This window comes from Papio anubis, chromosome 1 (genome assembly GCF_008728515.1).
Source record: "Papio anubis isolate 15944 chromosome 1, Panubis1.0, whole genome shotgun sequence".
Taxonomy (NCBI): Eukaryota; Metazoa; Chordata; class Mammalia; order Primates; family Cercopithecidae; genus Papio; species Papio anubis.
The window spans coordinates 157013841-157040972 of record NC_044976.1 but is presented as its reverse complement, the minus strand read 5'-3'; the positions used below and the strand labels follow the sequence as shown (position 1 = coordinate 157040972).

General features: G+C 50.0%; 1 protein-coding gene and 2 long non-coding RNA genes across 4 annotated transcripts in view; 2 read left to right on the top strand and 1 right to left on the bottom strand.

Annotated features, from left to right (window-relative positions):
* The window catches only part of LRRN2 (leucine rich repeat neuronal 2), a 70653-nt gene extending 43913 nt beyond the window's left edge, over window positions 1-26740 (bottom strand). The window contains exon 1 of the mRNA XM_003893239.5: window positions 26330-26740. The gene's annotated coding sequence lies outside the window, so the exon portion shown is untranslated. The remainder of the gene's footprint in view (window positions 1-26329) is intronic.
* Window positions 498-18864, top strand: LOC110741528. 2 transcript variants are annotated; one of them, XR_004179044.1, is made up of 4 exons: window positions 498-586; window positions 3082-3139; window positions 3611-3697; window positions 18499-18864. It is a non-coding gene; the product is annotated as an uncharacterized LOC110741528 (long non-coding RNA). The 2 variants fall into 2 exon arrangements; XR_004179043.1 differs by lacking the exon at window positions 18499-18864 and adding an exon at window positions 3890-3918.
* On the top strand, window positions 4119-5639 carry LOC116270799. The gene is made up of 2 exons (XR_004179045.1): window positions 4119-4267; window positions 5313-5639. It is a non-coding gene; the product is annotated as an uncharacterized LOC116270799 (long non-coding RNA).
* Window positions 26741-27132: the final 392 nt, after the last annotated feature.

The following is a 27132-nucleotide window of genomic DNA, read 5'->3' as shown; positions in this document are numbered from 1 at the left end:
GGCAGCGCAGAGCACCAGGGATGTTAGTCCATCATGTTTAAACAGAAGTCCCTCCTTGCTGTTGTCATTCAAAAGGCAGTCACTGGTATTCTCTGTTTATCATAAGGTGGCTTCTGCCATTATGACCAACCCCAGTCTGACATGACATAGTATGTAATGCTGACTTGCCAGTGCTGTGAGACCAGCAGGCGAACCTCCTGGCAAGCTGAGAGTTGGGTGACTTTGCCCTCAATAGCCATTCTCATTATATTTCTCAGTCATACTTTACTGCATTTTATGGGGGAAATTATGTGGTAGTCTCTAATCCATGGATTCATGAAGGGCTATGATGTTTCCCTTGAGAATGTCAAGGGCCTACTGTACCTCTGTCACTATGGAAACTAGTTCCCTGGTAGCAATTACGCTTAGCAACATCCACAATAGTGCAATGCACATGGATTCTGGCTCTGGTAATGGACAGGGAGCAGTCCCCGGAGAGAGGGCCACACTTACCCTAATGACAGTCTCTAGGGTCTCCGTCCAGCCTGAGCACCCTGCATGGAGCCTGGCCTGAAGTGCTCCAGCTCAGAGGAGGAAGAGGGGGAAGGTAAGCCTGTTTGGCCCACTGCAATCTGGAATCATTCAAGTGCTCCTGGAATGGCTTTCCAAACCCAGCCTCCCAGGACATCTGTCTTATGGCCACCTAAAAGAGAGAGGTTTAAGGTGGTCAACAGTTCATAACCCACTTTCCGGGGTGTGTGTGTGTGTGTGTGTGTGATGGATAGTTCAAAAGTCACTTGTGTTTGGCTTTGAAATGCATTGTAGGATTTTTTCCCCGGTGTATTTACTATGCAAATGAGTTACTATGTGTGAAGTGTTTAGAACAGCCTGGCTCATGGTAAGTGCCTTACAAGTGTTTGCTATTATTATTATTACTAAAACTGTATTTAGCTTGGATCCACATGAAAACAAATTTGTATTCCTGGACTCTGCAATTCACTAAACTCAACAAAAAATAGATGAGACAGAGACCCAGGGACTAAGAACTCCTGGGTCATTGACCCCTCTTTACATAATAGAGAATAAGCCATCATCCAAATATTTTGTTCATTGGTTTGTCCCATTCACTGGATTGGTGAACTCCCTGCCAGGCCCACTCCTTGACACTTTACCAAGAACCAAAGAGTTGATGCCTGTAAAGACATCTGTGAGCTGTCTCTTTCCAGAGGACCCTCAAGGCTGCTTCTCCCTGGTCCAGGGGGCGACAGCAGGCCAAGCTCCATGCCCTTGGCTTGTTCACAGGGCTCCTGCTCCTCTCCAGGTCTCCCGTTCACCCGCATTTCTCCATCCAGCTGGCCTTCCTCCTGTTTATAGATGTGTCTCCATCTCCCCTTGCCTTTTCTGTCGTCATCTCCATCATCTCACTTTCTTTCTTTTCCTCCTCAGGGCTGGGAGTTCCTTAAGGGCAGGTCTTGTTCATCTTGACAGTCTGAACACCTAGAATGGGGCCTAGTAAATAGCAGATGTCCAACATATTTTTTTCCTTTTTGGAATGATAAATCCTCTTTCTTTATTGCCTTGCTTCTGAGGTATCTGCCTTGTGTCCTTTACTTTCCGCCTCCTCCCCCACTTACTCTCTCTCTGTTTGTCTTAGAGCCTCTTGGGCTGCTCTTCTGCCTGGCTGTGCGTGTGAAGGAGGTGGTGTTTCCCATCCTTGGGAAAGCCCTGCTGACCTCAGTGGCAGGGAGAGGCCTAAACAGGTTGCACAGCTCAGCATGTCAGGAGTGATACCTCCTGATGAGAAACAGTCTTGTTCTGTGCAATTTCCATCTCATTTGTCTTTTCATTTGTAGCTTAAATTGGCCAATTTCATCTGGAATGTGCCTGGACTCTCTGACAAGCCATATACTACAAATGAGTGTCCTAGTAGCTGTCTACAGAGGGACTGGCAGGGGAGTGGGCCCAGGTCCTCCACAGCAGCATTGGTGACAGCTCCTGGAGACACTAATGCTTGGAGGATGGGGGCCAAATGTGATCTCCCCAAGGCCTGAGGAGAGGAGGATGGAGGAAACTGCCATAAGAGGGATTTAGGGCGAGGTCCTGAAAAATTCAGTTGATTGATTGATTGATTTTTTTCTCTCTATCAGAAGAGGGTAAGGTACATGGGATGGAACAGGAGTTGTTTGCACGTTTAAGAGTGGGAAGCAGTGATACGATGTGGAGCAAAAAAGACAAATACTCCATTCCCATGAAATTCAAAAACAGGCTAAACCAGTCTACATTGCTAGAACGCTGAGTGTAAGAGAGTCTTTTAGGTGGCTAGAAATGTTCTACATGTTGTTTTATATCTTGATTTGGGAGTGGTAATATGGGGATATTGTATACTCCATATTCAAACTCAAGTTGCCCGCATGATTTGTTTACTTCACTATATGAGTTCTACCTCAATAAAAACGGGGGAAGAAGTCACACCAATGGTTTTCAAACTTTCCTGTACATAAGAATCCTGTGGGAGCTTATCTACAATGCAGATTTCTGGCCAGCCTGGAATCTATTTAGTTGGTCTGAAGTACTGTCTAGGAATCTGCATCTGAGTGCCCCACACCCCCAAGGGTGATCTTGAGACAGGTGTTCCACAGACCAGAAAAGACCACACAGGGGCTTGAACATCTGCCCAGTTAGATGGTCTAAGCGCCATGCTGCTGGGAGCCATGAGGGGCAGCTGGGTGGCTGAGAGCTTCCGGATGCCGTTGGCAGGGAGGGTTAGAGGTTGGCCACACTGCAGCACAGAGAAAGTATGGTCAGGACAGCAGAAGCGGTAGCGGGAAATGAGAGGCTGCTCTCTGGGCTAAGAAGGATCAGGACAGGGAGTGGATCCTCTCATCAGGGATGAGAATCTCTCTGAGCAAAGAATGCTCTCCTGTACCCCTGCACCCTGGGTACCCTGCCACAGGATGGCTGGGCAAACCTCATGGAGTGGCTTTGGCTCAGGAAGGGTAGCTGCTGCGGAAAGCTGGTCCCCAGTGGAGGTGGAGTTTCACGGAATAGCCTGATCCCTCTGTAGGGTCTGGAGACTGGATGTGATCAGTTCTGTATCTTCAGCAGGCATCTTCTGTCCAAAAGGAAGAAGGAACCCAAGACTGAAGACCCACAGCTAAAGGTGAGATCTTGCGGAGGGTGTAGACAATGTGGCACTTCATAGACAAATGCCAGGATAGTCTGAGCATCTGAAAATGTGGACAAATGATGACTTGAGCTGTCCTTGACTTGAGGGTCTGGGAGGGCTAAGATGTAGTGACGGGGAGCTACATACAGGGAGTGGGGAAAGGGGCGGGGGCATCTACCATATGCCAGACCCTTTACAAACACCATCCCATCTAATCCTCCGGTAATTATCTGGCGTAATTTACTTATGTCAACTTTACAGATGACAAAACTAAGACTAAGAGATGTTCACCAACTTGTCCAAGGCCACAACTCACAGTGGAATCTGAACTTGGCTCCACATGACTCAAGTCTCATGATCTTTTCATGTTCCCTGCTACCTCTCCCTCTCAACCTCCTACAGTGATGGGACATTTATGAATTTGCAAAATGCTTTCTTACACATTATCTTATTTGATTTTCACAGATATGTGTGAGGCAGGTATAAGTTCTGTTCTATGGATGAACAATTGGTCTTCAGGTAAAGCACAACTTGTCTAAGGTCAAATAGCTGGTAAGTATTTGGGAACTGGAACCTAAATACACATTTGATGAGTAACTTTGCCACAACATCTTATCCAAAAACTTGAAAACATACTCCAGCCCTGTCACAAACCCAGGATAATTTGAAGATGTCCCTCCCTACTTACAGCCTGGTTTCATGATCACTGGAAACTGATTTAACTAAACCCCTTTCTGTTCTCAGGATGGCTCAGGGGACTGAGCTGGAAAAAAAAAAAAAAAAAAAAAAAAAAGGCCTCAGAAGGGAAATGGAGGCCCAGAAAGCTTTGGTGAGCAGCTCGAGATTACACAGGACATGGAGACCAGAATTCATGTTTCCTCAAATAGTTCATTTCCAGAGGCCTTTTAGGCTATTCTATCATCTGCCCTCTGTCTGCCTCAGGGGCTCTCCCCTCCATCCCCCATTTGGACCATCAACTGATGCCAATGGCACCAAGGAAGCATCAACTGATACTGGGCAGAAGGGCAGAGCAGTGGCCCCTGGGAGTCTTCATGGCTCCTCTGGCAGAAAGTACCTGGAGGCATCAGCTCACGGACTTGGAGCATATCAGCAAGGGTACAGGTAGGAACAGGGATAAACCGTACCAGATCATCACCCTGGCACTACTCATGAGAAACTTTCCCAGCCATTCTACTTGGTTGACTTGGCCAGGAAGGAGTTAACACACAACATGTGAGGAGTACACTGAGTAGGGAGCTATGTTCTGGGGTGAACTGTGGGTATCTGGGTCCATTTAATGCACCAAGTCTTCAAATAGTGGCAGCCATCACACAGGCTCTCCTGTCTGCTTGTGCCTGCACATGGGGATCTTCCACTTGGTGGCTTCTCCCTAGCAAACATTTTTAGCCCATCCTGGTTTCTCCTCACTGCCCTCTCTACCGTGGGAAATGCAACCACATTGTCCAAGTCAGACCTAATTAGACCAGCAAATCGGTGGCACTCAAGTCATCACAGCACACTCCAAGCACAAGAGGAAATGCTGTGTAGGTTATCCTGTGAGCTGCTTGTTGTGTCTGTTTGTGTTTCCTTGGATTATCCATTCTCTGCTCCCTGCCTTCCATCACCTCACTAATGGAGAGGCAGGTTGCAGTCCCCCACAGGCCAGCATTCATCTTCCCGGTCTGACCCTCTCGGAGGCTATTATGCTGCTGTTGCAAGATCGACGAGGGGAGAAAAATGAAAACAGTGCACAGGGAGCAATGGAGGGCAAATAGGACTCTTTTAGAACTGGATCCATTGATACATCAGGCCAAGGAGAAATGACCACAAGCTCTGAAAAATGCAGAGCTCCCCCAGACAGCAAAGCCAGCGGAGTGGGCTTCCCCACTGGGCTGCCCACAGGAAGCGGCCAGGCTGGTGGGGGAAGTAGAGTGTTTCTCTGCAGAAGACTGGGCAGCCTAGGTCCCACAAAATGAGGTGAAGGTTACTGAGGTCATTGCTGCCCCTGCCTCAAATAAAAAATTAGAAATCCTCCCTACCTAGCTCTGTTCCTCTCCCCGCAAAGCATTGCAGAAGATAACACTGAAGTCGCCAGCCCTATTATGCATTCATGATTCCAGCTTCAACCAATCCTCTCTGCTGCAATCCCTTTATTCCTCCCCTGCAGCTGCCCCGGCACCTCTGCACAGTCCTTTTCTGGATCTGCCCCTCACCGTGCTCCCATCTGCACCCCGTCCTCAGAACAGATTGCCTTGCCTGACCTCCTGAGGCCGATGGAGATGGAGATCGTGATGTAACCCCCTTTGCCCTCCATCACTGTGCCTCCCACACCTCTGCGCAGCTCGTTCACTCTCTCTCCCTTCACTCTGACTTAAGGGAAGAGGAATTTTTAAAACCAACCTCATCCCTTCCCACCTCCTCAGGAAACTCACTCCTTTGCTTACCCTCTCTCCACCTTTAAAAATAACAATAAAAACGCCTCTTTCACCTGTGATTCCTTCTAAGCACAGACCCTTCTTGCATAAGCCCCTGTGAGTTAATTTTCAATCCCACAGCTCTTCTCAATCCAACAGCATTTCTGCAGCTTTCAGCCTCGGGGAGCTCCTGATGGGATCGTCTGCCATGCTACCAACTTCCTTCTTGGAACTCCCTCCCCATCTTCTGCGCCTGCCTTGTGCCCATTCTCCTTCTGGAGTCAGTTCTCTGCCATTCGGCAGGCCCATCCTCCACTCCCCATTACGGTCCCTCTTTACAGCCTCATCTGGTCTTTCATTACACTCTGCAGTAGCCTGATGGTCAGCTCTTAAATCCCATTCAGTTCCCTAAAGTGCCAAAGTTCCCCATGAGTCCCTAGAACAGTGTCCTAAATCAGACACGTCACCCTCTCTACCCCAATACTGGCCCCACTTCCTCACCAGTTCATCCTCCCCAACAGTCCATTTTGTCTTCCCAGGTGAGGTTCCATTCTCTTTAGGAAGATAATGCTTCAACTCTTCCTTTGAATTGCCCCTAACTTGGATCACAGATGGACACGAAAGAAAAAGAAAGACAAAATTTTTAAAAAGAACTGCCCCTAACAACAGAGTGATCATACGTTCCCTGGGGGTCTGAAGGCACAATCCCACATGTCCCGCCGAAAGGCCAAAACTACTTTGAAGTCTCATTTTTCATTTTTATTTTTTCGGAGACAGGTTCTCCTTCTGTCACCCAGGCTGGTCTTGAACTCCTGGGCTCTAAGTGATCCTCCCACCTCCGCCTTCCAAAGCACTGGGATTACAGGTGTGAGCACCCCCATAGCTGGCCTCTAATTGCTTTGGGGGTGAGTCGACATCATTAGTAGTTCCTTGAGGGCAAGGCCCACAGTTTTACCCTTTTTATCTGTCCCTCCTACTTGTGGCCTTAATTGGCCAAAATCATGGGTTCCCCTTAAGGCCACAGGGCACTCTCTGTGAAAGGCCACCCTGGAGACTCCACTTATCTCCAATGTGTCCCTGGAGGCTGGGGTTGGCTCTCTTGTCACCTTACTCTTCAAAGGGACAGTGGGAGTTGCTCAAGCAAGCCCATCTCCTGGGCGCTGTGCCCAGGACAGAGACTAGTCCAACTTGTGGTTCCTTTCCAATCACTTAATCACATTTGGCTCTTCACACCTGAGGTTGAGGACTTCCAACAGCTCCACAAATCCTCTGCAATTAAACCTCCTGAGACCCCCGCTGAGTGAAAATAACTCACTGCTTCCACAAGCTAAAACACCCCAGTAGACTTTTTAGCTTAGCATGGACACTTGCGGAACCCAACCAATTGTTTCTGCAGACTGCATCGGCACAGCCTGACCCAGCACCTGCTGGGAGGGCGGTGGTATGGGAAGAAGCAGGAGTTGGAAGGGTTGCTTTGCATTTTGATAAAATGAGCAAACTGCAAATTAGATGCAAAATACTATGAAAAGATGGCATATATTAATTTGAAACCAAAAGCTCTGGGCATTTTAGGCAATAAAATGCCAGCCCTGTATGTGATCATATTTACTGCCCCAATTTTCCTTTCCTGATATTCTAAGTAAAACGGAAAGTGTACGCTATTGAGAGGGACATATTCCTCTCCTGTGAATGTCTAGGCATAGGAATAAGTTGGTCATGATGCTAGTTATGTAAATATAAATGCCATCTCATCCACATCCTCGCTGGCAAACATTTATTGAGCACCTACTATGTGTAAAACACCATGCTAGGTGTTAAGCAAAGAGCATAAAGTACCCTCATTTCAGTTGAGCTCGTACAATAAACATCTATTAGGCGCTTATTGCTAAACATTTATTAAGTGCCACTTGCTAGTCATGTGATCCTGGGCCAGTTAGCTTTCTCATTTGCAAAACGAGGTAATGCCAATGTCCTTCAGTGGGTGGATGGTTACATAATTGTGGCATATCCCTATCATGGAATACTACAAAAAAGAACAAACTACTGATATAGGCAACTACTCGATGAACTTCAAGGAAATTATGCTGAATACAAAAAAAGCCACCGGGTACGGTGGCTCAGGCCTGTAATCCCAGCACTTTGGGAGGCTGAGGCAGATGGATCACTTTAGGTCAGGAGTTTGAGACCAGCCTGGCCAACATGATGAAACCCAGTCTCTACTAAAAATACAAAAAATTAGCCAGGCGTGGTGGCCCACACCTGTCATCCCAGCTGCTCGGGAGGCTGAGGCAGGAGAATTGCTTGAACCTGGGAGGCAGAGGTTGCAGTGAGCCAAGATCGTGCCGCTGCACTCCAGCCTGGATGCCAGAGTGAAACTCTGTCTCCAAAAAAAAAAAAGCCAACAACAAAAAATTACAGACTCAATGTTCCCATTTATATAACAACTGCGAAACAACATAATTATAGAGATGAAGAATAGCTGAGTGGCTGACAGAGTGCGAGATGCGGTAGCATGGCTCCACAGGGGCAGCACAAGGGAGTCCTGTGATGGTGCAGTTACGTAGCTTGATTGTGGTGGATTTACACAAAACCAGGCACACACAAAGGAGTGCATGTGTAACTGGTGAAATTCAGATAAACTCTATGGGTTATACCAATGTCAATTTCCTTGTTGTGACACTACACTGTAATTAGGCAAGATGTTGGTGCTGGGGGATGCTGGATGAAGGGTACTGTGGACTTCCCTGCACATTTCTTTGCATCTCCAGTTAATCTATACTTTTTTTAAAAAAAATTAAAAAACAATTTAAAAATAGGGTGCAAAACATACATCATATGGTTATTCTGAGGATTCAATGAGTTAATATAAAGCACTTAAATAGCATCTAGTACATAGTAAAGCTTCAATATATGTTGTGATTTTATTACTACTATATGCGGGACACTGGGAGTTGCCCATATAAATAGCTCACAGTCTCTGTTTTTGAGGAGTTGCTAATCCAGCAGAAGAGAAAGACCCAGCAAAGAGAGACTTTTAATAGAATGTGCTGAATGTGCTCTGTTCATGGGAGGAGTTCTCAGGGCTTTAGGGAGGGTTTCCTGGAAAAGATGCCACTAGAGCTGAGTAGTGAAGTCTGGTAAGAGTCAGCCAGGAGAGGAGACTATGAAGGGCACCCAGGCAGAAGGAACAGTCCGAGAAAAGCTCAGAGGTGTGAAGCTGCGTGAGATGGCTGAGCAACTGGGGACCACTGGTTTAACTTGGGCATCTGGGAGGCAGTGAGGGGTGGAAGAAGAGGCTGGCAAAGTAGGCAGAAGCCATGCCAGGGAGGGTGTGCATGTCTCAAGAGCTCGCATGTTATCCTCCTGGAGTGTGTGGTGAGGAGCCACTGTCTTCTCTCAGCTTTGACCATCCTCGTTCCTTACTCTGTGGACTCTCTGGGCACTCCTGTTCCAGAGTACTCCATTCCTGGCATGGAATGAATCCCCATAGACCTGTGAAGATCTGAAAAAAGCAAGAGGCCAGTGCTGGCCCCACCAAGCCAACTTGGTCTGCTCCAAACAAAACTGCACATGACATTCTAGACCCACCTTTTTCCCAGTCCCTGTGGGTGGTGGTGGTTGTTTGTGGTGCCACTCCTCCTTCCACTACTGTGGATAATTTGAACTTGCAGCAATCTCTTTTCTATAAAGCACCGATATGCAGCAGTAGAGACAGCATGGAAGGGCTGGGTGCAGCGACTCATGCCTGTAATCCCAGCACTTTGGGAGACTGAGGCGGGCAGATCATTTGAGGTCAGGAGTTCGAGACCAGCCTGGCCAACATGGTGAAACCCGATCTCTACTAAAAATACAAATATTAGCCGGGTGTGGTGGTGTGTGCCTGTGAACCCAGCTAATTGGGAGGCTGAGCTAGGAGAATCGCTTGAACCCGGGAGGCGGAGGTTGCAGTGAGCCAAGATCACGCCATTGCACTCCAGTCTGGGTGACAGAGTGAGATTCTGTCTCAAAAAAGGGCAAGGAAGTGGGGCCTGAGTATCAGGCTCAAGTCTAGCTCTTCACTGATCAGCTGTGTGACTGTGGGCAACCACCACTCCTCTCTGGGCTGCAGTTTACTTCACTGTGAAACAGGTGATCATAATACATACCCCAGCTTCCTCATGGGTGTAGCTCTAAGGAAAAAGAAAAAATCAAACACCATAATATATATGAAAGAGTTTTGTAGGTTGTAAATAGTTTTTCTTCGTGTTTTTGAGACAGGGTCTCACTCTGTTGCACAGGCTGGAGTGCAGTGGTGCTACCCTAGCTCACTGCAGCCTTGACCTCCAGGGCTTAAGCGCACCTCCTGCCTCAGTCTCCCAAGTAGCTGGAACTACAGGCGCTGGCCACCACACCTGGCTACTTTTTAAATCTTTCGTAGAGATGGGGGTCTCACTATGTTGCCCAGGCTGGTCTTGAACTCCTGGCCTCAAGTGATCCTCCCACCTCAGCCTCCTCAGAGTTCTGGGATTATAGGCATGAGCCACTGCACCTGACTGTAAATAGCTTTTCACATGTGAAAGATTAATGCTATTTCTGAAAAATCTATTCGTGAGCAGGAGCCTACATTGGAAACTCAAAGTGAATGACTTTTGAATCTTTGGTTGAGGAAGTACAGGGAAGGGAAGGGAGCAGGAGCATGGTCTTCTGGTCTACCAATGCCACACACAAGGAATAGCTTTCCTTTTGGACTTTTTCATGGATCCTTTTTGTATTTAAAGACTTCTTATGGATGAATTCACTCTCCCAAGATTTTCTGGAAAAGTCAAATCTGTGCCAAGTACCAACGATAACAATAATACAATGGATAGGGTCTCTACCCTCATAGGGTCACAGACTAGTGGCAGAGATGGACATTTCTCTAATAAGCACCTAACTGTATAATTAGATGTAATTATGTGTGTTATGAAGAAAGCATACAGGACATTGTGTTTAACTGGGGCCTGGTAAAATTCTGAAGGTATAGGGATGCTTTTTTAAGGAAGGGCTACTTGAGCTGAGATCTGCAGGATAACTAGTATTTAGGGAGCAGAAGTAAGGGATGGGAAGAGTGATTAAGGGCCAGGAAACAGCACATGTGAAGGCCATGAGGCCAAAAGGAGCTCAGCAGTCAAAGAGCTGAAAAAGGCCAGGGTGCAGAGTGCAGAGCGTAAGGGAGGGGAGTGGGGATGCTGCAGTGCAGGCACAGGTCAGATACCACAAGAGACCATCCCACTGGTAATCCTAAAGAGCACGGGAATCACTTAAGAGTTTTGAGAGTACAACAGAATGTGACTAGGTCAGATTTGTGTCCTTAAAAGGTCATTCCAGCAGCAATTCAGAGACCCAATTACTAAAGCCAGGGAACATTTTTTCGTTCTCAGAAGCATTTCCACTCTATTTTTTTTTTTTTTTTTTTTGACACTTTCTTTTCCCTTGGCTTCTCTGACAATTGGAGATTCAAGAGTGGATACAACCATACCAATGAGAAGATGATTCCACAGCCTGGAGAAGAGGCAAAGTCAGTCTGAACTAGTGTGGAGGCTGTGGAGATGGGAAGGAGTGGAATGGATGGACCCAGGTGCTTTTTAGGAGGTAGACAGGGCCTGGTGATGGGCTGGATGTAAGCGGTGGAGAAAATGGAAGAGATGACAGTGACTCCCAGTTGATGGCGTGCAGAACTGAGGTTTGAGGTTATGCCATTCACAAAACAGGCAGCACTGGAGGAGGATCAGGCAGCGGGTGAGAAGGCAGTGGGAGATGTAGCAGGAGAATCACGATTCTGGCTTTCAGTGTGTTAAGTCTGAGGTTTCTTGAGACATCCAACTTAGTCAACTAGGCAGGTGAATATAAGGATAAGGGGCTCAGAAGAAAAGACACCGACTAGGAAGCTGGGTGTCATCTGCATGTGGATGACAACGGAAGCCATTCATGTGGCTGAGATGGCCCAGGGACAGAGTATCCAATCAGAAGAGAACACCTTGAGCCAGACCATAAGGAACACCAACATTTAAAGATCAAGACGGGAAGGATGAGTCAGCAAAGACGACTCAGGAGTACCAGAGAAGCCAAGAATGTGGGGTCAGAGAAGCCAAGGGAAAAGAAAGTGTCAAAAAAAAAAATAGAGTGGAAAATGCTTCTGAGAAGTAAAAAATGTTCCCTTGCTTTAGCAATCTGGAGAGCTGCTTCAGCAGAGTGATGGGGGAGGAAGTCAGACTGAAGCAGGGCTGGGGAAGGAGTGGGTGGCGCAGAGATGGAGAATGCTGCTGCAGCCAACCCTTTCAGACATTTGGCTTGTACAGAGAAGAGAGACAGTGTGGTGGCAGCAAGTGGAGTCGGGCTTCAGGAAGGTTTTTGTTGTTGTTTTGCTTGTTGAAGGCATGAGAAACTTGAGTATGGTGAGAAGGCTGTTTCTGAGAAGGCAGAGGAGAGGATCTAGAACATGGGTGGTGGAAGAACTGGCCTGTGATAGCCATGCTGCGGCCTCTGCAGATACAGGAGGGAAGGAGGAGAGGACTGGCCCAGAGGCAGGTAGTTTGTGGGTTTGGTGGGGACAAGTTGGGGAGTTTTGCCTGGTGACTTCTCTCTCTCTGTGAAGTGGGAGGTGAGGTCCTCAGCTAAGCATGAGGGTGGAGGCGGAGGTTCGGGAAGGAAGGTGTGAAATAGTCATTGTGGAGAGTGAGGGGAGAGAGAACCAGAGGAACGTGGTAGGAACACCAGGCACTTTTGAAGAGCAAGTTGGGTTGGTGATGGTGAGTTTGTAGAAGTAACAATCTGTTTCATATGTGTGTGTGTGTGTGTGTGTGTATGTGTGTGTCCCAGCAGGTCCACATTCCTGAATGCAGGTAGAAAGAAGCAGATAGAGCAATTAATCCAGAACTGGGACTTGGTCAAACTGGGACAATAAAAAGACAGAGGCTCAAGAGAGTTCAGGATATTGGCAGGAGGATTCTTAAAAATAATGGACCATGGACTCTACCTGGACTCAGAGAAGGGAAGGCAGAGGAAGGTAATGGATGGTAAAAAGAAAAAAAGCAGAGGTGCCAATGGAGTAAAGGTCCCAAGGAGGTTAAAGAGTGGGGGTGTCATACAACCCTCCCACTGCTAAATTTTACTGACTAAAAAAAAAAGTGGTGATGTGAGAGTCCTTGGACAAGCAAGCTGGGAGACCAAAAGGTGTAGAAGATGGTGACCAGAAAGCTGGGTACTCTGCTAGGTAATTTTCAGGGGATGGCAAGATACAGAGTATGAACTTGCAAGTGAGTGGCTGAGATAGGTGAGCCCCTGAGGGTCTGGGTTAGAAGAAGCTGTCTGCGTCGTCACTAATCTCACCCAGGATGATGGACAGACACAGACTTGGGAAGGGAGAAGGTCTATGGGCACATGCCAGAGGCTTTCCTGAATGAAGAGGGTGGCTAGTGAGAATAAAGGTGGGTGGGGAGGATGTTGCCTTATTTTGCGAGGTGTGGAGAATAATGGTGTCTCAGAGACATTACATTCTCTTGCACATGAAGTAGGCCCTCCAGGGTGAAAGATCAGGAAAAACAGTGGAAGAAGGAGTCTTGAGGTAGTAGATATAGCACAAAGCCAGAAGTTAGGAGCTTTCTGTCTAGTCCCAAGGGCACTAATATGCTCTGTGATCTCAAGTCCTTCCCCCTCCCCAATGCTTAAGTTTCTCATAGATAAAAATACACTGGGAGAACCGGCTAAGGTAGAGCTTTCCAAGTGGTGTTAGGGAGCAACAAATGGGTACAGGTGTGCTGAGATCACGACCCCTTAGCCCTTGGGTCAGTTGGTCCCTGAGCCATTATCACTGTGTTTGTGTGCTACAACGTGAATGAGGACGGTGAGAAAGCAGTCGGACAGACGCTCTCCAAGGCCCCAGCTATCTCTGACGTTCTGTTTGCATATCTCTGTCGCGCCGTCTTGGAGGAGGCTGCAGGGAGGCTGATAGAAGAACAGACAGACTCCTGCTGCAGGCAGAAGTCCATCTGCTGGCAGAGATAGAAGCCAAGTTTCCTAGCTCCCTCTTGCTCTCCTTCCCTCCCTCCCAGCACTAGTTGAGGGAGCTGTGATCTGCTCAGATGCCCAGGTGAGAGCAGGTGCACCTTGCTCCCCTTCCAGCTGATAGTTGGGTGGTCACCGGCCCCCTCAAGCCTCAGCGGCAGCTTGTGAAAGTGAAGGAGTGACCACCCACTGGTTCCATCAATCATCCACTTCATCCAGCTCTAAAAACAAACTCACCATTTCTGAGAAACTGGGCAGTGTATCTCACTGCACACCACCCAGACAGAGCCTTCACAATGCAGATCTTTCTCTTAGGGCCAGCCACTTCTCAGAAGTCCATGTAAGATCCACCTACATGGTTGACCGAGGGCCACCCCCTCTCTGCTACTAGCCTTCCTAGGGGCCCTCCCTCTCCCTCTGTCAAATGATATATGCTTAGAGAATGCACCAGCAACTTAAATTCACCCTAATCATAAAACACCAGGAAACACCCACTTGGCCCTGTACTTTGCACACAGATGTTCAATAAACATTTACTGAACTAAATGAAGACTATTCTCAAATATTTAAAAAATACCCTACCAAGTCTATCAGAATTATTTAAATTATCCATCACATTATTCCTGTTTATTTGGGTAGATAATTAAAAGATGACTTTTAAAATTCTTTAATATTTATTGGTACCTGCTGTGTGCCAAGCATTTTACAAGCATGAGCCAGTTTCCTTTTCACAACACTGTGAACTGGGTGTGTTAAGCCCATTTTATAGATAAGTGAAATGAGGCTCAAAGAGAGACTGAGACATGTCCAAGGTCATAGAGCTGGGAAGCAGAAGTCATAGGATTCTAACCCAGATGGATCCAGCTTTCAAGAGGGTGCTCTTTTCAGCACATCAGGCTGCCTCCCACAAATGCACAACAGATCGCAGCATCAAGAGTGACCTAAAGAGACAGAGGCAGCAAAGTAGTATGCAGGAAGACTGCAGCCACACAGCAAATCTGAGGCTTCCCACTGCCTTGCCCTGGGGAAATCGTTTTGAGGTTGGCTAAGCTTTGCCAAAGAAAAGTGGAGAGGGGACTGGCCCCTGCTCCTCTAGGCCCCTGTGATTGCTAGACTGGTTCTCCCCTCCCTGCTTTCCCCCACTACCCACGTGATCTGGCATTTCATTTAGGGCTGCCCTGCTTGGTTGTCTGAGTGTGTGAGAGGCCTAGAAGCAGCAAGGATCTGTCCTTGGATACTCTACTCCCACCTCTCTCCCCATAGGACCAAGCGACTCCTGGGCCCAGGTATCCCTTTGTTCTCAGGGCCCAGGAGACAGATAGGAGAGTGGTGGAAAACATGAGTGGTCTGACCTGCCATGTTTGAACGTGGCTGTCACCCCCCATGCCTGCCAGAATCTGCCTGACAGGTGAGCAGCTGTGCACCACATCTGTCTGTCCATCTGTCTCCCTCTCAGGGGCCTGCAGAGAGCCAATACTCCTCAGGGAGGGGAGGCCCTGGACCTGAAGCAGCTCCCTTACTTTGGATGTTACTCAGCAGGGACTAGGAAGGGTGGGGCAGGATAAGTGTGCCTCTGTGCCCATCCAAAACCCGACCCCCGCCCCGCCAACTGCCAAGTCCCCCTCACTGCCTCCCCTCCCCTCCCCTCCCCTCCTCACTACTCTCCTAGCTCTTCCTGCCAAGCTCTGCAAATTACCACACATGCCAATAAGTCATTAGAAACCAGAACGGCAAATGTGGGGTTGCCATGGAGACCAACACCAGGGAGCTGGCAGCCCTGGGGACCGGCCGGTGGTTCAGGTGTGCTTCAGGGAGAGCTGGGAAGGTCAAAATGCCTGGCAGAGGGTATATGCACTATTAGGGCGCTGATTTTAGGCAACGCTCTGCCTCTGCCTGCTTTTCCTCTCCCTTCCCTCCCACGGCCCTGGGTCCTGCCCACCTGCAGCCTGTTATGGGTGATAAATGCTGCATAGGCTTCACGAGGGCAGGTGCAGCCAGGGCCAGTGGGCTGGGTCCTCTCCCTTCCCAGAGCTGTGTCTCTACCCAGAGCAGGTGGCTGTGAGAAAGCCCACCTGGGGACCAGTTCCAGGACAAAGAATACAGACAGATCTGAGCAACTTGGGCTGGCTGCGGATGTTTGGAGAAAGCTGAGGGCAGGGAGGGGCTGAGGTCAGGACTGGAACTCAGAGCTGCTCATCTTCCTGCACTGGTGCTCACGTCGCCTCTGCCCAGTTCTTAGCACAGTGCTTGGGCCTTTATATGCACACGTTTGTTGAACATGTAAAAATATACACATACAATTATTGTAACGGATGAGTTCATGAGAGAATTCACGTAAGCATCTGGGATTTCTGACAAAACAGGAGTGGACCGTGGGTTGCAGTCCCAGCTCATCCACTAACTCAGCGTGACCGCACACAAAACCACTCCTTCCTGGGCCTCGATTTCATTGTCTGGAGAATAAGCAGGTTGCATTTCAGACACAGTGTATTTCAAACCAGGTTCCTTGGAGCCACCAAGTTATGAAGCAATCCCTCCAGGGTGGCTGGGAGGTCAGAAGGAGGCCAACTGGGTTCTGATCCACCACTTGGCTTTTGCCTTGTATTTAGTTTCCTGATGCTGCTGTGAGCAAAGGACCGCAAACTTAGTGGCTAAAAACAACACAGACATATTCTCTTATAGTTCTGGAGGCCAGAAGTCCAAAATGGGTCACCCTGGCTTCAAGCTAGGTGTCGGTAGGGTTGTGTTTCTTTCTGGAGGCTGGAGGGGAGACTCTGTTTCCTGGACTATCCCAGCTTCTTAGACAGGGATCTAGAGGCTGCCCACAGGCCCTGGCCCATGGCCCCTTCCATCTTCAACACCAGCACTGGCAGGTCCAGCCTTTCACACATGGCATTACCCGGATGCTGACTTCTGCCTCCCTCTTCCACCTTTAAAGGACCCATGTGATTACACCGCACCCACCCAGATAATCCAGGATAATTTATTCTTAAGTCAGACATCAGCAATCTTCTTTCTCCCTCGTCATGGAACATAACATATTCACAGGTTCTAGGGATTAGTACATGGACATCTTAGGGGGCCCATTATTCTGCCTACCATACATTGAAAAATGGATTAACTTCTATAAATGTTTGAAAGCCACAGAACCAGAGGGCTTCCTGTTGCCATCAGTTCTGAAGCACTATGACCTAGGCTCTTCTCCTTTTCTCCATGGGGGATACGCAGAGGAGCTCCGGGTCTGCCCATCAGAGGTAATTGTTGGCAGGCTTAGGCTGTTTTGTGGGCTGTGCAGAGAGATGGGTCTCTATGCCCACCAGCAAAGAGGTCTCTGGGGAGTAAAGAATGAGGACTCTTTTAGGGGATTGGCCCTGTCTCAGCTTCTTCACCTCCATTCCCTATATACCCCAAAATTCAGATGACCCTGCAGTTGTCTGCTCATTTTTATTTCCATGCGAGGTTACATGGAGCAATGTGTGTGTGTGTGTGTGTGTGTACCCACCCATGCACACTTTACCTGTTGCAAAAAGCATGCCAATCTAACAGTCATAAAGGTGAGATAACATCTTGTCTTTCCACACTTTGAGCTTCAACACTGTCCTCTTCTAAGATTCATGAATGGTCCCAGATTGTTTAGAACAAATTCTAGAAACAGTAGCTAAGCTCAGAAAGCATAGGGTCTTAGACCTTTCTGAGCTTAGGTACTGTTTCTGCTAGCAACTTTCAGGCCCATAATGCTCAACTCTCGCCTCTGCAGGTGAGACAGGCTCTTTCTTGCCTGTGGGGGAGATGGTGGCCTCTCATTCTTCCATACAGCATAACCTCTGTTCTCATCTCCACAAGACACCCTCTGCCAACTGCTTGGGAACCAGTAGAAATCAATAACTCTTATGGGCAAGGCGCCTTGGGCAGTAATCACGGCCCCGCAGTTTTATGATTGTATGCAAATTACTCACCTCTCTCGGACTTATTTTCTTCCCTCAGTATAAACTGGCAGCTCATTCCCATTCCCACTTCTACCATATGTCCCAGGGGATCCCGGAAAAGAAATGTGATGAGGTAGGGGATGCTGTTCTCTAGAGGAGTAGCCCTGGGGAAATCGAGAAAAGGAACTAACATTTATTGAGCTTCTACTTTGTAGCAGGTACTTTACACAGATTTGCTCACTTAATGTGGTAGTTGAGAATCAGGGCTCCGGAGTCACAAAGATTTGGGGGCTGAATTCTGGATCTGCCACTTACTGGCTGTGCATGGCCTCCAGGCTTTAGTGTCCTCAACTGCAAAATGGGGGAAAATAATACCTACTTCACAGCGTTATGTGGATGAAATGAGATAAATGCAGTGAAGCTTCAGGTACTTCATAAGCACTCAATAATGTTAGCTCTTATTATTATTAACAACCCTAGGAAGTGGATGTTATTAACTCAGATTTATAGATGAGGAAACTGAGGCTCAGAGCGGTTAAGATGCCCAAGGGAAGGTGGCTAGGGACCGTGAATCCTGACCCAACGCCAACTGATTCCACTTCCTCTGGATTGTGAGCCATAAGGACAAAAGCCTCAGGCTCAGCCTCTGCGTCTTCCAGGGGGTTGTGCTGGGGTACCGTGGATGTGCCCCCCTTTCTCAGGCTCCGAGGACCTAGAGGAGGGGAGAAGTCTGTCTAGTAGTGGACTGCTTTGCCTATGGGTCTCTTGGCTCCTGCATTTAGACTGGGGGCTGGAGGCAGGGAGGAGAGCATCTCCCCCCACCGTGTCTTGGGTGGGTGAGGGCACTACCAATGGATCCTAGTCTGCTCCACTCTAGTGATCTCTCTCTATACTTCAGAGGTGAGCTCACACCCCCAGGATCCAGGGAGAGGACACACTCACCCCTCATGGGGGAGGAAGTTTGCTCATCTTGGTGCAATTTTATTTCCAGTTCACGATATCTGGAACGACCAGGAATGTTACAGGAGTAACCTACCCAACAGGGGCCCACCCAGGCAGTGAGAGGAAGGGAGAAGAGAAGCTGCTGGAGCCTGGGTAGATACATGGAGCCTAAGGGAATTCCAGAGAACATGGCTCCAGACACCAGTGAACTAAGAGGCCGAGATTTCCAGCGTGCAGACCTGGGACAATGGCCGGAGCTGGAAATGGGACTCCCTGAAGCCAGAGGACTTCCAAGATCAGAGATCATCTGGTCTTGGGCAGGAGAGGGCAAGGACACTAGATAATGGATTTCCTTCTGGAAAGGGTGGCTTTCCATGTCTCTGGAGAGAGTACAGGGGGCATCGGAAACCCAGGTGGGAAGCAGGGACTGCTCAGAGACAGAAGACCCTGCCCTTGCAAGCTGCCACGTGGGCTGCCTTACTCCCACTCAGTGCCCTCCCCTCCAGCGGCGCCACCCTTCTCTCCTCTCACCCTGCCAGCTCCAAGTTCTCTGTGCAAGAATCCTTCCCACTGCAGAGTCGAACCTACTCCATTTTCCAAGCCTAAATCAGCCGCGCCCCCCTGAGGAAGCGTTCCCTATATAACTCCCACACAGAGCTCACAGTTCCGATAACATTTATAGTCTAAATCACACAGTTTAGCACTCGGTTTTAAATACTGTCTGGTATTATTCCCTCGTTATTTCATGTGAGTATAAGTTCTGCCTCCCCAGCTGATCAGTAGGTTTCCTTACCAGTAAAGACTGTGTCCTGTGCTTTTTTATTTCCTTCCCAACCTCACACCCCACACTGCCTAGGACAGTGCTCAGAGAATCCTTGGTGGGGATGTACTGATTGGCTGAAACAGCTCCAATGGCTGCAGAGGGCAACCAGGCAGCACTTACTGACTAGCTGCTGAGGGAAACGCTGGAATGGATGGCTGATGATCGGGGTGTTAAAAAGTCAAATCATGCCGCTCCAGGCCCCAAACCTGCAAGAGCCCATCTTACTCCGAGGAAAAAATCCCCCTCCTCACCAGCTCCAGAACTCTCCCAGAGCTAGCCTCCTTCAGACCCTCTGACTTTATCTCCTGCAACTCTGCGCTCACCACATTCCAGCCACGCCATCCTCCATGCCGCCTCCCACTCTCCAGGCATGGCCCTGCCTCCCTGCCCTTGCACCTGCTGTCCCCTCTGCCCAGCTTGCCCCAACTGCAGTGCCCCCTCTCATCTCTCCTCAGATGTCACCTTCTCAGTGAGGTCTCTGCAGCCACCCTGCACAAGATAACAAACTCCCCCTCTCCCAACTGACCCCCCCATTTCCCTTCCCTGTTTTTTCTCTTTAGCATTTACCAGACTCCAATATGCCATTTCCTTTGTAAGTTTATTTTACTGCATCCCCAGACAATAAACTAAAAGCTCCTGAAGGGCAGAGGTCTGTCTGGTTGTTCACTGCTGTCTGCCCTAAGTGCCTGGCTACATGCTTCACAAATACTTGCTGAACGAACGAAGAGACTCCAGCCCCACCCCATGTCTGAGATGGCTGAGGCATGGTGGCACTCAGAGATGGGCAGTGGACAGGATGATTCTGCAGGTCCCCTCGCAATGTAGATTCCACCTTTCAACCCCTGGGCCCAATTCTGCGCAGGCACTTTCTCAAGCTTGAGGCCTGAAGCTGTCTGAGCCCCAGCAGAAGGCAGGGGAAGAGGAGTGGTGACAGCCAGGCAGGGTGAAGTGTCAAATTCTCTCTTTCCTCTTTCCTCCTACACAGCTTTTAAATGTCTTGCTTCCCACCAGCTGCCCCTCTGTGGTCATTCCCCCTTCTGGGCATCACCACCTTTGCCCTCCCAGGCCAAAGACAGACACTTTCACCAACCACATTTGAATGCTTATTCTGAGAACATTTTAGAGAGCAAAGTAACCTTTGCTGCCTTTCTTTTCTCTTCCTCCTTTTTCCTTCCCCCTGAAAAGATGAGATAGGACAGACCCATTCTTCCTGGGGAACCCAGGCTTGTTGCCTAATAATCACTACCCTGCCCCCTTCTTTCGTATGTTTTTCCCTGAAGAACCTGCCTTGTGAGATGTTTGTAAATAGAAACAATTGTACCTGTTTTTCCTGAAACACACGAGTCTGCCTTGTTAGAGATATCCCACCGACAGCACAAATCACAAGCCTTCCCCATCTCTCTCCACCTTATCTGGGGTCTGGGCCCCATTCTCACGCCTCCCAGCGAGCCACCCTTGCATTGGTTCCCACCATGTGTCCATGGGCACTGACTCTTAAGGTCCAGCTTCTCTGAGGCTAGTGGCTCCATGTGGCCCAGAGGCACTTAGCTGAGACAGAAGGAAACAATGTTGGATCTTAAATATCACACCCTGCAGGAGCAGCAGGAAAAAAAAGGTCACAGAGACCCTCTCTGAAGATCCCAAAAAGGAGAAAGGCAGCCACTGGCTGAGACAGGGCTGGCTTAGGGAACTTCTTCCTGGAGGGAGGGAAGGAGGAGAATGGGCTGGATGACCCAGAGCACCCTCCAGGCCCAAGGAACACCAGATTCGGGGGTGGTGAAGAAGCAGGAGGAGTCCTAAAGTCAGAGAGAAGGGCTAACTCCCTCCCTTGGATCTTTCCTAGCTATACGTCCTTGAACAAGTCTGAGTCTGTTTCTTGGCTTTTAAGGTTAGGGATCATGAGAGTTAACTACCTATCTAATTGGGGTATTTTTGAAAACTTAATGGGATAATGCAGGTAAAGCAGTTGGCGCAGTGCCTGGTACATAGTAAATGCTCAGTAAATGCTAGGTATGATAATTAGTGTTATTACCATGTGAGAGGTAGAAGCTGAGAAACAGTTATTGCCCCAGGAACCCTCTGCCTGCGCTTTATCTTGGAACTCACTTCGGGTCCATCAAATGCTGAGCAGCAGGGAAGGTGTGGGTGGAAGAAATACACAGAAAAAAACTGAATTCCAAACCAAACCTGGTTAAACTCACCTCCTAAAAGGCAGCCCCCTCAGACCAAGGCATCTCCCAGGTCCCTAGGAAGTGTCAGAAGGCAGAGTGCAAGGCCTAGCATCCCTGGGTTTGGAGCAGACTCTGCTTGATGAGGGCTTAGAACGTGCAGGAGACCAAGGTCATGAGACTAAACCCCCGCAGGGATGCACCAGGTCCCCTGCACCAAAACATGTGGGGATGTTCTGGGCGACCAGCCAGCCCCACTGGAAGCCCAGCTCCCAGCACTGGAGACAAAGAGGCTGAGGGGGACGTGTCAGTGGTGATGGTGACATCCACAAAGAGCAATCAACACATACACACCCTGGTATCTTTTCATACACGATGCCTGTGCCCCAAATACCCTCATCACCAGTGTCCCCAGACCCACCATCTCTGCCTGGTTGATTCCTTTTCAAGCCTTGGCCCAAATATCACATCCTTTGGCAACCCTTTCCTAATCTGCAAACAGCAAACAGAGAGCCACTTTTTTTTTTTTAAGACAGAATCTTGCTCTGTTGCCCAGGCTGGAGTGCAGTGGTGTGATCTCGGCTCACTGCAACCTCTGCCACCTGGGTTCAAGTGATTCTCCCACCTCAGCCTCTCGAATAGCTGGGATTACAGGCATGCACCACCACGCCCAGCTAGTCTTTGTATTTTTAGCAGAGATGGGGTTTCACCATTTTGCCCAGGCTGGTCTTGAACTCTTGACCTCAAGTGATCTACCTACTTCAGCCTCCCTAGGATTATAGGAGTGAACCGCCACGCCTGGCTAAGAGTCACCTTTTTATCTACTTATCCTATAGTCCAACACTTGTTTCATTATTGTCTATGGGACTGACTCCTCCATCTAATAATAATAACAATAATACTACTACTTACATGGCACTTACTATATATACCACATACTGTTCTAAGCTCATTACATGTATCACCTCATGTAGTCCTTATGACTTTATGAAGTAGGTACTTTCATTATCCCATTTATAGATGAGGAAACTGAGACAAAGAGAGGTTACATGACTTGCTCAATGTCACCCAGCTAGAAGTGGTGAAGCCTGGATTTGAACTCCAGTGGTGTGTCTCTAGAATCTCTACTCTTACGGTGAACTCCTTGAAGGCAGGGACATCTGATCTGTCTCTTTGTCCCCTGCACCTAGCACAGAGCCAAGCACACAGTAGGTACTTAGAAAAGATGGGTTGACTGAATAAGCAAATGCCTGATTGAGGCTAACTTGGTGAAATTTCAGCCTCTGAGCTGTAGGCCAGGGAGACCCAGGCGCCGCACTGGAAAGTAATAGATAAAGGCAGCTTTCTGACTCGTCCTCTCTCAGCAATCTAATCACATGCTGCTGTCTGTCTTTTTTGCATATCTCTTGTCTTCTGTTTTGTTTTGTTGTCTTTTTTAGCTACTTCATTTTTGTCAAAAGTGTTTTTTGTTTCTCAGTTTATCTTCCGCCTTTGTCTTCCTTCTCTTCTGTCCCTTGGTCACTCTCCCCATTCCTGCCCCATTCCAGCCTCCAACCATTGTCCTTGCCCTTCCCTGGAGTCTTTGGGGGCTTGAAAGCTTCTAGTCCCCATCCTTTGTCTTGGAGCTTTTATAAAGAGTCCAAGCCATATAGATTAAGAACACAAGTGACACTTATTCATTAGACGGGCCGTAGACCAAGCTTCTATATCCTGACCCTGAATCAATTCTACCTGAATGCAGGTGGGGTGTGGGCTGAGGGACTGCCTGCCTACAACTTGTCACATACCTGTGTAGGATCACACAGTATCCTACACAGGGCAAATGTCATTGCCCCCCCTGTCTCCTCATTCAGGGTCCCAGGTCCTCTAGGAAGCCTTCCTTGATCACTTAAGAAAGCTTATTCACACAATCGTTCAGCAAATCCTTATGCATATTAATAGTCTAACTGGGAGATAAGGCCCCATGAAAAGGTAGGTTATAATGTAAGCGTTAGTATAAGTGTACAAGTTACCAGATGTCACAGATATCATAGGGTCAAATGAACTGCAGATATAAGTGATTTCAAAATGGAGATCTATTATGACCTGGAGCAAGTGGTTTCTCTTCTCCAGGCCTCAATTTCCTTGGCTAGAAAACAGGGGATGGTAATGCAGACATCAGAAGGTTCTCAGCAGGACTGAGCAGAATAACTTTTGCAATGTTCCTCACATAGACTGGTGCATAGTAGGTATTCAATAATAAATTTGATTCCTTCCCCCTTCTCTGTCTGAAGCACCAGCCTTCTACTCAGCCTTGGGCTGCCAGATAAATGGTGAGATGTGACCTGGTGCATCCTTTTGGGTCAGAAAAGTATCTTAAGGACAGGATGACTTAAGTGGTACCTGGCACTGTAGAGGTCACTCAGTGTGATAATTCACTAGCATTGTTCATGTTCCTCACCTCTGCCCCCTCAAGCTGTGGGTCTTTGAACGAGCCTGGCAGGAACAGAGCTAATCAGCCAGCAAGTCCAGATACAAGTGTGGTCAGCCTGAGACATAGAGGTTTGTTTACTGCTGTATCTTCAGCTTCTAAAATCATAAGAGGCACACAGTAGGCGCTCAATAAATAGTTGTTGAATGAGTAACATTTTTAAAAAAGCAATGGAGTTTCCTCTTCCTTTCAAATAAACAACATAAGGGTGTGGGGAGTAGGAGGGGCAGGTGAGTAAATGACAGGGTGCAAAGGACACCAGGGCCAGGCAAATGCAGCTGCCAGGCCCACCAGCCCAGGCTCCTCTGCAAAAGGGATGCAGCAAAGCCAATAGCGCGTGTGCTCCCACCAGCAGGATGAGCGGGAGTGCGTGCACGCCGGGCTTATGGTTTAAGCTGCAGTTTACAGGAGAAGCGGGGCAAAGGTGGAGACAGAGACTGGGAAGAAACGGAGATATCTGGGGAAGAATGAGGAGGGTAAGAGAAGAGGAAGAGCAGTGTGAGGGGGAAAAGGGAAGTCAAGCGTGTTAGAGGAGGAAAGTGAAGAGCGAAGGAGAGGAGGATGAGGGGGAGGAGGAAGAGGGGAGGCACAGGAAAGAGGATTCGGAGTGGGGAAGAACTGTGTTGAATTAGAGAGGGAACCTGCTGTACTAGCCTGGGTGGAATTAGCAGATCTCTGAGTTCTTACTGCCACTCGGTGTCTCCCTGGGAGGAGACTGCATTAGAGAGAGGGTGTGGATTTGGGGGTGTTCCTAGGTGCCAGACCCTGGGCAGACCTCAATCTCCCAGGCACTGAGGCCTTTAGTTCCATCCTTTGCAAATAATGAGGTTCCATCCCAGGTCCAGAGAGAGCCCTCCCCAAGAAGGAGAAGTCTGAGTCAGCCCAGGGGAAGGAAGAAGGCCTAGGAGGCTCAGACCCCTAGCTCTGCCCTTCTGTTTCCATCATTTCGCCACAACAGCACCCGGCCAGGAAAGTGGGTCAGGCCACCCACATGTGACTTTTTCTGGTAGCAACAGGGCCCAAAGGCAAGGGAACTCCAGTGCCTAGAACAGAGCCCATCTCCACTCTCCATGCCCAGTGCTCTTTTTTGGAGGGAGCTTTAAGAAGCAGTGGGCAATGGGAGGAGCTCCTGGCCTTCTTATTCAGGGACTAAACGCTGGGCCAGAGCCCATCCTAGACTGGCAGAAAAGGGGGGCATGGAGCCTGCTATCGGCCTGGGTGCATAGGGAGACCTAGATCTTCCCCTTTGATAGTGACCAAGCTGGCAGGAAGCCACCTCTACTGCCCTGACCTAGGGAGGCTGTTTTCCCCACCACCCTAGGTCCTGGGGTTCTCAAGCAGAGGGCCTGTCAGTACATCTCTGACAACTGAGCGCTGTGCCCAGCCCACCCCCTCCAACCCTGCCAGTCGCCCAATTAGAAGCTGCGTTGGCTCCAACAGATGGGAGCTGCGGCAGCCTGAGGAACAGAGCACAAAGCCCAGCTGACATTTTCCTTCCTGTTCGTTTGGGTGGGGGAGGAAGGGTAGGGAGCACAGTACTACCCCCAAGGCCCCTCCCCAGGGTCCGGGTCTCCTGCACCTCTTTAGCTCCTCCGTTCGGCCCCAGATGGAGCTCAGTTCCCCCTCACCCCGCGGCTCCTCGCCGGTTGGGCAGCCAGAGCCTGCGCCACCCTTTGCCAGCAGGACAGACGGCCCACCTGTGGCTGGCCAGCCCAGCCTGTCTCCTTGATGTTGTGGTGGGCTCAGAACCACCCTTCCGTTTCCGCTTCCCCCTGCCCGAGTCCCCAGGCTGAGCCCCAGGCCGGCCCATCCCCCACCCCAAATGTCCCATCCCAGGCTGCGGTCGGACCCCAGCCGGCCGGCCCGGGAGGAGCCTAGCTCCTGGTTCCAGATACTTCAGACAGACCCAAGGCCACCTTGTCCCTCCGCACAGACTCCCGAGCTCCAAGGTGGGGAAAGTCCCCAGGCTCTGGAGCGCTTCCAGCCTGCCAGTCCACCCGTGTCACGCCCTCCCTAACCTCGCTGCCACCTCTCGGCTCCTCGACATCTCCAGGGCCCCGCTCTACCCAGCAACAGTTTGGGGGGAGGTTCTGGTCTCTCCGGGCGAAGGCCAAGGCGCCCCCTTCCTGGCCGCTTCTGGGCATTCTCCAACCCTCCGTCCCTCTCCCCCTCGGCCGCCTCCCTCTCCCAAGTCGCCGGCTCCCCTGCAGGCGTCTCGGCGGAAGGCAGCGGCCGGCCCTCCCCCGGCCCCCACCCAGGTCAGGCGGCGCTGCGGTGCCGGGGCAGGAGCAGGGAGCCCTGAGGTGGCTGCTCCGGCTGCTCCCGCCGCGTCCCCCTTGGCCATGCCAGCGACTTCGGTGTCCACGACTCCCCGGCCGCGGCGGCGCTGCCCAGGTCAGCCCCGAAGCCGCACACTCACCCGGTGGGCGCCGTCCGCAGTCCGCCGCCCGCGCCGCCGCGCTCCGCTCGCCTTCCGCCCAGGGTCGGGATGGGGACGCTGGTCCGCGACCTCCCGCCGCGCGCGCCGTCTGCACAGGCCCGGGAGGCTCGGCGGGCGCCCTCCCCAACGTGGAGTTATCCTGGGAGCGGCTCCGGGGCCCAGCCGGTGAGGGCGATGGCAGAATTCCAATCCGTCCCCACCCCCTCTCCGCGCCCTGGGCGCGTCGTGGCCAGAGGCTGGCGGGCGAGAGCCGGGCTCTCCTTAAGAGCGCCGCGCGTTTGCAGGTGCCCGGAACAGGCCCTCGCGGCGCCCGGCACCCCCTCCACGCGCGCCCCTCCTCCCGGCTTCGCGCTCGCCCTCCTCACTCGCTTCTCCGCCGCTCTCCCAACCTCCCCAGCCCACTCCGGTCGCCTCCTCCCAGTCTGCATGCCACGCCAACCCCCTCCAGTCCCGCTGCCATTTTAACTCCTGAGTGGCCAGAGGCCCCCTCTCCCTAACGCGCACACGCCCGGGAGGAAGGAGTTGGGTGGGGCCAGACGCTAAAGCTTGAGCTGTCCTTGTGGCTAGAGGCACAAGGCTTGGCTGAGAGAAGGGGCACAGCCCTTGGGTCCGGGAAGAGAAGGGTTGGCTTCTCTCATACTGCCTCGGACCCTCTTGCAAAAAGGCCAGGAGGACAAATGGGGAATTCAGCAGCTTTGTGAGGACAGGTGCAGCTCAGTCACAGCATTCACCTAAGATCACGTTTTTGCTTTGCATGGTGCTACCCTCCCGAAGTTAACAGT